Genomic DNA, 9,133 nt, shown 5'->3' on the forward strand with positions numbered 1-9,133 from the left:
CCTCGCTCCTGCCCACGAGCAGCCGACGAACTCGCAGCTGTGTCACATCCGTCGAGTCCCCGGTGGCACCTGGGCGCGTGCATCCATGGGAGCGAGCTCCTCCAACACAACAGATAACCCTAGGGACACGCATGGAGGTTGGCCCCCATCCAGGGTGTCGAGCGGCACTGGGCATCCCTGGCAGACGGCCGAGGCGCGGCGACGGCATCCCGGCGGCTGCCTCCGCGAAGTCCCCGCCGTGGACGCTGCACAGGAGCTGCTGTCCGCGACGGAGGGGGAGGGGGTTGATTGCTTTTATTTTTAAGATCTAAGAGTGTATATGTAAATGTTTTGCCAAGTCAGCTCCCGACAATTTGGTCCCACTTGTCAGAAAGTGATCAAACAATCTAAATCACTCGATCAGTGTTTTTTGCAAAAGGTTTACTAAATGTGCGGTGTTTCTTGCAAAAAATTAGTGACCTCGTCGTTTTCTGCAAACGATGCCCCAAATGTGGTGGTTTTCTGCAATTAACTCCTCTGTTCTGGAAGTAGATAAATCTAAGAGTCATTGGGTTCATGTCCAAATACCATATCGATGCTGAAATCACGGAGGAAGATGGATTTAAGTGGCGGTTTATTGGAGTGTATGGGGAATCGAAAATGGATGAGAATGAGAAAACGTGGAGGCTGCTAAGAAATCTGGAACACCAAAATGCTAAGCCATGAATCTGCGCGGGGGACTTCAACGGAATTCTTCATGGATGGAAGAAGGAGGGTGGAGCACCTAGAAGCCAGAGGTATATGGACCGTTTCAAGGCTGCACTGGAGCTGGGGGATCTCGGGTTCACGGGTGATGTCTTCACATGGAGAAACAATAGTCATACAACCAAAGATTACACAAGGGAGAGATTAGATAGGGCTGTGGCTACCCAATCATGGTGCCAACGGTTCACAGCCTACCGGGTAAACAACGGTGATCCTCGACACTCAGACCATAGGCCTATAATCATTGATACAACAGGGGCAGCAGCTGTGAGAAGAGGGCCGGGTCAGTTTTGTTCACGAAGATTTGAAGCAGGCTGGGTCGAGGAGGAGGGGTTCTGGGAGATTGTGCTGAATACATGGGGGAGGGAAAGAAGTGTAGAGGGCAATGAGGTGGCGGGCGCAGTGAGGGGAGTGATGAAGGAGCTTTTTGACTGGAGAAAAAACATCCTTGGAGACCTAGAGAAGTGTATCCACCGAACAAAAAAGGAACTCGAGGAGGTTAGAAGGAAGAACATAAGTGAAGATCAAGTCCGGCGAGAGCATATGTTGCGGTTCAAGCTAAGCCGCTTGGAGGAACAATTGGAAACTTATTGGAAACAACGGGCACATGTTAATTGGATGAAAGGAGGGGACCGAAATACCAAGTTTTTCCATGCAGCGGCTTCAGAGAGAAGAAGGAAGAATAGAATTAGGAGGCTTAGGAAGGAGGATGGCGGGGTGGTAGAGAGGGAGGAAGAGATGAAGGAAGAAGTTACTAACTATTTTTAAAAGCTCTTTACCTCCCATGCAGGAAATCGCCACGACGAGCTCCTGGCTTGTGTGCACCCGCGCGTCACCCCAGCCATGAATGATCTTCTTCAGAGAGAGTATGCACGGGAGGAGGTTTTTGAGGCATTGATGGGCATTGGAGATCTGAAAGCGCCTGGTCCGGACGCATGCCTTCGGTCTTCTATAAGAGATGTTGGGACATTGTTGGAGACGATGTTGTGACCAAGGTTCTGGCTGTGTTGAATGGTGGACCTATGCCAGATGGGTGGAATGAGACGTATGTGGTGCTGATCCCCAAAGTTAAAAGCCCAGAGAGTATGAAGGATCTTCGACCGATTAGCCTTTGCAATGTTGTCTACAAGTTGGTCTCAAAGGTTCTTGCAAATAGGTTGAAGCAAATCCTTTCAGAAATCATATCACCGAACCAGAGTGCCTTCGTTCCTAGTAGAATGATCACGAATAATATCTTACTAGCCTACGAGTGCACCCACTATATGAAGAATAAAAGGGGAGGTAAATATGGCCATGTTGCGGTTAAGCTTGATATGAGTAAAGCATATGATCGGATTGAGTGGCTCTTTCTTGAGAAGATGATGCACAAGTTGGGGTTTAATGATCAGTGGATTGAGAGGATCATGTTGTGTGTCAAGTCAGTCTCATACAAGATCAAAGTCAATGGGGAGTGCACTGACACAATCATCCCACAAAGAGGGTTGAGGCAGGGGGACCCCTTTCCCCATATCTCTTCCTGATTTGTGCTGAGGGGTTCTCCTCTCTGTTGAATGCCGCGGAAGTGGATGGATCCTTGAGTGGGATCCGAATTTGCAATGCAGTCCTGAGATTTAACCATCTATTGTTTGCAGATGACTCACTAGTACTTATTAAAGCTTCGCGTGAGAGTGCTACGTCACTGCAAAATTTGCTACAACTATATGAGGTGTGCTCGGGTCAGGTTGTGAATTATGAGAAGTCGTCTATAATGTTCAGCAAGAACACTAGGCAGGTGAAAAGAAATGAGGTTTTGCATACATTGCACATACGAGCTGAGGCAAGAACAGAAAAATATTTAGGACTACCCGTTTATGTGGGACAAGCGAGAAAACAGACTTTTGAATATTTAAAGGGGAGAATTTGGCAAAAGATCCAAGGGTGGCAGGAAAGGTTATTGTCAAAGATGGGCAAGGATGTCCTGATTAAAGCTTGCGCTCAAGCAATCCCAACTTTCGCCATGTCTTGTTTTGATCTAACCAAGACGCTGTGTGAGGAAATAAGCACCATGATATGTCACTTTTGGTGGGCAAAGCAAGAGAAGAGCAACACGATACATTGGCTAAGTTGGGATTTGCTAACAAAAAAGGATGGCGGTATGGGGTTTCAGGATATATACGGATTCAACATGGCCATGCTTGCAAGACAGGCCTGGCGTATGCTCACAGTACCGGACTCGTTGTGTGCCCAGGTGTTGAAAGCTCGATATTTCCCATGGTCATCCATTCTGGAAGCTGAAGCTCATGCCGGGATTTCATACACATGGCGTAGAATTCTCAAGGGGGTGTCACTACTGAAAGAAGGGCTGGTATATAGGGTGGTCTATGGTACTTCGATCAGAATCTGGTCCGACCCTTGGCTCGCTCGGGATGGTGTGAGAACCCCAACAACACGGAGGGGGGATGCTTACTAACCAGGGTCTGCGAGCTGGTGGATCCGGACACCCAAAGCTGGGATGAAAGGCTTGTGAAGGATATTTTTAGAGAGGATGAGGCCAAAATCATACTTGCTACTCCGGTCCGAGAGGAACACGATGATTTCTATGCATGGCACTATGATAGCAAAGGAATGTTCTCTGTCAAGTCTGCCTACAAGGTTTATGTCTCGGGGAGGGATACATGTCTTCCACAATGTGTGAATCCACAACCAAACAGCTGGGAATGGAAGGAAATATGGAGCATACCTTGTCAACCAAAGATTCAGCAGTTTATATGGCGACTAGCACACAACAGCCTACATTTGAAACTTAGCATGAAACGGAGGGGTGTCGATTGCGACATCCTGTGTGTATGCTGTAAGAGGTTAGACGAGGATGGGGCGCATTTGTTTCCAAGATGCAAGCAGGTTAAGAAGGTATGGCGGTCCCTTCAACTAGAGGCACTACGACAGAGACTTTGCGAATGCAGGGATGCACATGAAATGCTGCGACTGCCGGAAGATAGAAAAGTTCTGGTTGTATGCTTGCTTTGGAAATGGTGGAACTGGAGGAATAAAACAAATGCTGGGGAGGAGAATGTGCCTGTGGAGAGCCTGTCTGCTGAGATTACTAATTGGGCTATTGATTCTCTAGCTCTGTGCAAGCCATCTCATACTGAAGCTCATACTGATGCCGGACAGCAAGCAGTGCAGGAGTGGAGAAAGACCGAGGGCGACCGACTTAAAATAAACTGCGATGGGGCCTTCATGGAACATCTTGACAGGGGTGGCTGTGGCTTCGCGATCCGGGATCAGGCTGGGGATGTACGAGGATCAGGTGCAGGATTTTTGAGCCATGTGGCTTCAGCGATACGGGCTGAAGCAGAGGGGTGCGCAATGGCACTTGCGGCGGCGTCCAGCTGGGGTATGACAGACATCGAGGTTGAATTGGACTGTTAACAGTTGGTTAACGCCCTGAATGGTACTGGATTAAACCTGGCACCTGAAGGCATCCTTTTCAGGGAGATACGTGCGTTCGCAAGGCTGAACTTCAACTCTGCTTCGTTTAATTTTGCCCCACGGGCATGTAACAAGCTAGCTCACGCTTTAGCTGCTTATGGCGCTCGCCGCCAAGTTGATCAGGAGTGGTGGTCCAAGGACCTGCCGGACGATGTACACGTTCGTGTGGCCAGCATCTTGGCTGGACCAGTGTGATCTATGGAATATAGTGTTCCATCTCAAAAAAAAAGGGACGAACTTACGGGAACCCCGGCAGGGTGCAAAATGTCCCAGCTGCCAGGACAGAACGCGCAGCTCTTCCTGTGCCGGCCAAGCGGCTCCTCTGCGTGCACGCATGTCATCAAACACTAGAGAATCAGAAACTAAACCAACTAGGCAACTAGCTAATCGAGAGACGGCGATCGATGCCTACCGATGACGACGCACACTTCAACGGCGGCATTGCCGTGCTTGTAGCGCACCTCGGCGAAGAAGCGCTTGATCCTGTTGCTCTTGCGGCTGCGGGCCCAGAAGTTGATGTGGGCCCACAGCTGCTCCTTGAAGGTCGCCGTTGATGCCATCAGAGGCTTCACGGCGTCGTACTCGTCGCCCTGCAGAAATTACACATGCCAATGTCATCATGTCACCAAGGAAGCACACACGCAGAAGGATAGCTGGTTGTGAACTTGTGATGAAATGATGAGAGAGCTGCGTTGTAGTGGAGGAGAGCGTGGCCGGCGTGGCGCATGATGGCGGTGTCACGCCTTCTGCATCATCAAATGCAGCTGGAGTAACTTGTCTGAATTTGTAGACGGTTGATTACCTGGTGCCGATGCAAATAATGAAGAGAACTGCATGCAGTCGTTTAATCATTACTACCTTCGTTTCGGTTTATAAGTCCTGCATGTATACCTAGTTTGTCAATTTTATCATCCTAATATAAACTATATAACGCAAAAATTATATCTTTTGAAAGTAGAAACTCCGAAGTTTATGTTGGTATATTTTTTTATAATATATGAATTGTATTAGTTTGGTCAAATTGACGACCTAGGGATACGCGCACGCCCTATAAACTAAGAGAGAGGTAGTACCACTTATCTGAATTTTTGAACATCTATAAATGACAGTCGTCATAGGCTCATAGCGACAGTTTGTAAACTCTAAACATTGAACATTGAACCGTAACTGGATTTTTAAACACTGAAAATTATGATACTGTCCTGCCTGAATTTTTGAACAGTGTGTTATCTCAATTTCTTCGGTCTTACATAGACTGAATTTAATTAAATTTTGTAGTAGATGTTGACGATTGACTAGTCTGCATTTGCAGTTATTGTTAGCAAATTTATTTAGCATTTTTAGAACAACTTGGCAACCTTTGCACTGTCATTTACAGAAATTAAGTTAACTGCAAATTGCTAAATGAATTTTGATCTTTGATGGTCTATTTACCATGGAGATTCACCAAAAAGATTATTTTTCATAACAGTGATTGCCTGATTAGATGTGACTCACTTGGTCGCATTAGCATGTTATGTACAGCATCTTTAACTGTATCCCTTAGGACTTCCTCGATTAGTGAATGACAAGAAAAATTCACAAGGCTTGTGTCTAAAGTTTCTATCGGTTTTATTTCCATCGATCGTCAAGGACTCATAAGCTGTCGTTCATGCTGAAGAGTCCGCAGCTCTTCAGTTCAACAGAGATACCTTCCGTTAGCTCTAAATAGATCTACCTTTGCTATGCGCAAGCCCACGACATCGCATGATCAATTTTAGCATCGCACCCAAATTGCTGCCGTCTTTAATTTAGGTCAATCAGTAGTAACTTTAGGGGGTTAATGTAGGAAGGCCTCCACAGCTAGCAGTGACCTAATATAAACCTGTCTCGTTGATCTACAAAAAAAAAACTTGTTGAGGCGGGCGGGACATACATACCCTTCTGTGGGCCCGAAATCGTCCCACGAACGCGAAGGTGAAGGCGGACACTTCCTGTTCCGTCGCCTCCGGAGGCGATCGTGCTCGCGCAGGTGGCCCTGCAGTCGTCCCTACTCCTCGAACGACGGCGCCGTGAACGGTTCAAGCTCCCGCATACGCGAAACCGGCGCAGATTCTTCCATCGCGGATTTGATTTGGCAATCGCGATACGCCCCCGACTGAGGGTCGGTGTCGGATGTGGGATTTTGGCAAACCCTTAAGGTTCGAATACTGGGGAGCGCGCGAAGTATTTCCCTTCTATCAATCCATGCCCTAGCTTGCTAAGATCTTGCGGACGAACTCGACGAATTCGCAACACAGAAAGACACAAGATTTATACTGGTTTGGACCACCGTTGTGGTGTAATACCCTACTCCAGTGTGATGGTGGTGGATTGCCTCTAGGGCTGATGATGAACATTACAAGGGAAGAACAGCCTCCTGAGGTTGAGGTGTTCTTAAACTCGGTGAGGTTGCGTGTGTGGATGGTCTGAATGATCCCTCCTGAATGATCCCTCTCTCACTAAGGTGATGACTAGTCCTATTTATATTGGCCCTGGTCTTCTTCCCAAATATCGAGCGGGAAGGGAGCCAACAATGGCGGGCTAATTCGAAGGGGGACAACTAGTACAAGCTATCCTGATAAAAGTGGTCTTCGCGTGCGAAAAGCTTTGTGGTGACGCCGTCTTGGGCTCCACGACGACCTCCGTCTTGCCGTCCTTCTGGTCTTGGTCTCGTTGCACCAATATGGCAACCTTTGCCTGATGCCTCGGTACTCTTCGCATGTGCTGGCCTCCTTAGCACCAAAGAGGAAATAAGGACGCTACGCGCGCTGGCGCCCGCCTGCTGTCGTGCGTCATGGCTCACGTCATGAGGGTCTCGTGAGGTTTGCCCCGCCTTGATATCTCCGCTCCTCGTGTGCCTGCCCAACTAGGCCACTCCCGAGGAGGTCTTGCATCATCCGCCTCGCGAGGCTTGGACCCTCGCGAGGGTCTTGGATGCAGGCTCAACCACGCCGCGGGCCGCAGGCAGGCAAGTCTGGAGACCCCCGTTCCCAGAACACCGACAGTAACCCCCGGGCCCAAGGTGCGCTCGGGCTTGGCTTTGCGGCGAAGCCAAGGGCCAAGTTCGGAGCACCGCGGGCCCCAAAAGCATGCGGCCTCGATAGACGCGTGGTGGATGATTTGACGTGGGCGTCTCTGCTTCCCCACGTTGCATCGACAACTGCTTGACTTGACAAAAGGCTGGCGTAGGCAGTGTTTGCCTTCATTGCTTCTCCCTCTCGTCGCTCCAGATCCCCTTTCTCGCTCTTCGCCGCCGCTACCTACAGATCTGCTCCGGCCTTGCTCTGCATCAGCCGCCCATGGTGCCGCGCAAGGTCAAGACTTCCTCGGCTCTGGCTTCGTACGAGCCCGCTCTTGAGGCGCCCACTGTCACGGAGAAGAAGAGCCTTGCCTTCATGCGCCTGCTGACGGCGGGAGAGAGCAACGAGTGGGGAAAGACGGAGCTCCGGCTTGCCTCCGACGAGCCGGAGCCTGAGGGGAGCACCTTATTCCCCTTCTTTTCGAGCAGCGTCGCCGTCGGGTTGGTTCCTCCCTTCTCTGATTTCTTTTATGAAGTCCTTGACCACTATGGGCTGCAAGCGTTGCATCTCCATCCCAACTCTGTCCTCCTCCTGTCCATCTTTGCCTACTATTGTGAGGCGTACCTAGGCGTCATGCCGTCCGTGGCGCTGCTGCGCCATTTCTTCTTCCTCCATGTCAGCGAGGGTCACATCTCCGGATGCGCCAACTTCGTTGCGTCCGGCAAGGCCAACTCAATCTCGAGCACCGGGAAGAGGGTCGACAATATTTGATCCAAATGGGTCATGATGGATGCCCAACTCGCCCATCCGCGCCTGACGTTGCCGACGGAGGCGCCCCGGCAGGGCAAGGAGTGGCCAGGGCGGAGCTTGTCGACGAGCGGGCATCGTCAATGTTGGGACAGATGATGACTGACCTGAAGCCGGGCAATGCGAGGGCAGCCAAGATAACAGGAGCGATGCTCCCGAGGGAGTTCTTGACGTTGCGGGTTGCCCCACTCCAGGCGCGCGCGCGCCCCTTCTATGAGCTTGAAGGAGGGGAAAACAAGGCCCGCCTGAGGTCGAGGGACCTGCCTGACGACGAACTGGACGCCGTCCTGCGTCTCATAGTTGGAGACAACCAGGAGTACCCGCCTAGCGCCTTCATTCCCCTGTTCCAACGCAGGGACCGGGAGGAATTCGTCGCCTCCAGGCCGACTTTTGATGCGCGCGGGCTGGTGCTGCCGGTGTTTTCGGGAGCTCCTATGGCGCAGAAACCGGTGGAGGTGTCTTCTGGCGAGTCCCGCGGAGAGGGGGAAGAGGAGGCGGACTCGGGGAAGACCCCGGAAGAGGTGGGGGAGACTTCCCCTCTGAGCAAGTCCGAGATTCTCTGCGCCCTTCCTGATGATGCCGAAGACGACACCTACCAAGGGGAGAGGGTGCAACCCCTCATCCCGAGAAGGGTAGGTCGTCGCTGGTAGTCCGTGGTCCCGCTGGCTCCGGAGGCACCGGCGCTTGGCGTGGCTGGCGAGATCACAGTTGCTCCGGAACCCGCGGTCTCCCGAGCCCTGGTGATGGTGTCGCTTCCTCCCTCCACAGCACCTCCACTCCCTGGTTCCTCTGCTCCTGCTGCTGTCTTGGAGCGAGCCCTTTCGGAGATGACCCGGCTGCAGGCGGATCTCCTGAGCGCGGACCCGCGCCTGGTGGCCGGGCGTCTAGAGATGGCTGGCTTCACTCCGACCTGACAGTTCGTGCGGCGCTGATCCAGGATGAGCTGGTGGAGTTGGGGAAGAAGCAGGCCGCCGAGCGCACTCGGTTGGAAGAGTTGGAGCAGAACACGGGGACGAGGGAGGCTGATCTTGATGCCAAGGCACGAGTCCTGGCCGAAGACCGTGTGGCCT

At 51.3% G+C, this 9,133-nt stretch overlaps 1 pseudogene; it reads right to left on the reverse strand.

Moving 5' to 3' along the window:
- Positions 1–6,316, reverse strand: part of LOC119283370 — an 8,293-nt pseudogene extending 1,977 nt beyond the window's left edge.
- Positions 6,317–9,133: the final 2,817 nt, after the last annotated feature.

Source organism: Triticum dicoccoides, chromosome 4A (genome assembly GCF_002162155.2).
Source record: "Triticum dicoccoides isolate Atlit2015 ecotype Zavitan chromosome 4A, WEW_v2.0, whole genome shotgun sequence".
NCBI lineage: Eukaryota > Viridiplantae > Streptophyta > Magnoliopsida > Poales > Poaceae > Triticum > Triticum dicoccoides.